A 1651-nucleotide genomic window follows, 5' to 3' on the forward strand; every position below is an offset into this window, starting at 1 on the left:
CGGTCAACCGAAACGTGCGCACAAATTCACAAATAAAGCTCTGTCGCTATGCGAGAATCCGTCGATTTCCACCTTTCTGTGTGCGTTTTTTTTGTTCACGTCGGATGATTTACCCAAAAAATTGAATGGCTTAAGTCAATATTTGATTATATGCAGTATTGATTATAGTTTCCGCAATCCTATTTGATGGTTAAAAATACATCGGATCTTGATCGATGTTTAAATATTTTAAGTGCGATAAGGGCACGAGCCGACGCGAATTTTGGTAAAATTTCTCAAGTGCGAAAAATTCGAGAAAAAAAAAATGTGTCCGACGACCTTGAAGCAACAAAATACAAAAAAGAAAGAGCGAAATTACGAATCAGAATTTGAATGATTTTGCGTACGCTGCACCAATCATCTCGTAAATTTCGATTAGATTAGACCATTAGATTGTCTCACAATTGCATTTCGAACCAAAAAAAAAATGGAATTGATAAAACTACTTAAATATTGCATGAATTTAGAATAAAGCTTTTTTTATCATTTCTTTTTTTCGAATCGAATCAACGCAATTGAAGTCTTTTATCTAATTTGAATTGAAGAGTCAAAAAAAAAAGAAAATAAATGATTAAATCTCGGATATTTTTTTTACCACTTCACGTATCTAATAAGAATGTGTATATATAGTTTTTTTTTTCGTATTGCCTTTTTTTTTCCAATTAAATATTTCAAATTGCGTTACAAATATTGTTATATAAATGAAATGAAACGTTCTTACCCATTATTATTTTTTTTTTGTAAAGGGTGTTGTTTAAATTGGGTCTGCTGCAGAGGTCAAGGGGTGTAAGTGTTGGTAGGTAATAGAGGCAGGTTCATTGCGTTCATCCCTCGGGGCCCAACGAGGGTGACCTCTTAATATTTACACTCGGATTAAGATATGGAAGGGTGACTTTGCATAATGAAAGAGAAAAAAACCGCAGTGAATTATCGACAAAAGCTTGGCATACTCACATTTCTTCTAGATGTAATTTCAATAAATAATTATTAATATTTCTTGCATCATTTTTTTTTCTTATTACTTTTATAAACAAATTAATTTTGAAAAGTCATAAAACGATTAAACAGTTTTTGTTTGTTTGATTATTATTATGTCCATCAACAAAATCATTAATTTGTTCTATCAAATGTAATATTATGTGATTTATAACTCAACTGAAGTATTAAGAAAATTTACATTTTTTTAGTAATAATTATTATATTCTAATATTACTAGTTTATATATTTTTTAATTAATAATTTCAGAAATCATCAATCACGAATTAATTCGTACTTTTTAAAAGGTAACTTAAAATGACATCTGTCTTTGTCAAATTATTGAATTTTATGACATGCAACTTGATAATACACTAATATCTCGTATAATTCGGATTCATTATAGTATGGTATAAATCAGGGTATCCCATTTCCTGCAAAGAAACAATACGTAAATCCTGAAATTTTCACGGAAAACCTTGTTTATTTTGTAGGTCAAGTGATAACACATAACCAATAAAATTTAATAAATTGAAAGAAAAACCATTAATTATTTATTTAGTAATTAATAGTTTGGGAAACCCTGGTATAGATGATCGTTTTTTTTCTTTTATAAAGCCAAGTCCCTTTTAGTGCG

This window comes from Nicrophorus vespilloides, unplaced genomic scaffold (assembly GCF_001412225.1).
Source record: "Nicrophorus vespilloides isolate i.1.1-1 unplaced genomic scaffold, Nicve_v1.0, whole genome shotgun sequence".
Taxonomy (NCBI): Eukaryota; Metazoa; Arthropoda; class Insecta; order Coleoptera; family Silphidae; genus Nicrophorus; species Nicrophorus vespilloides.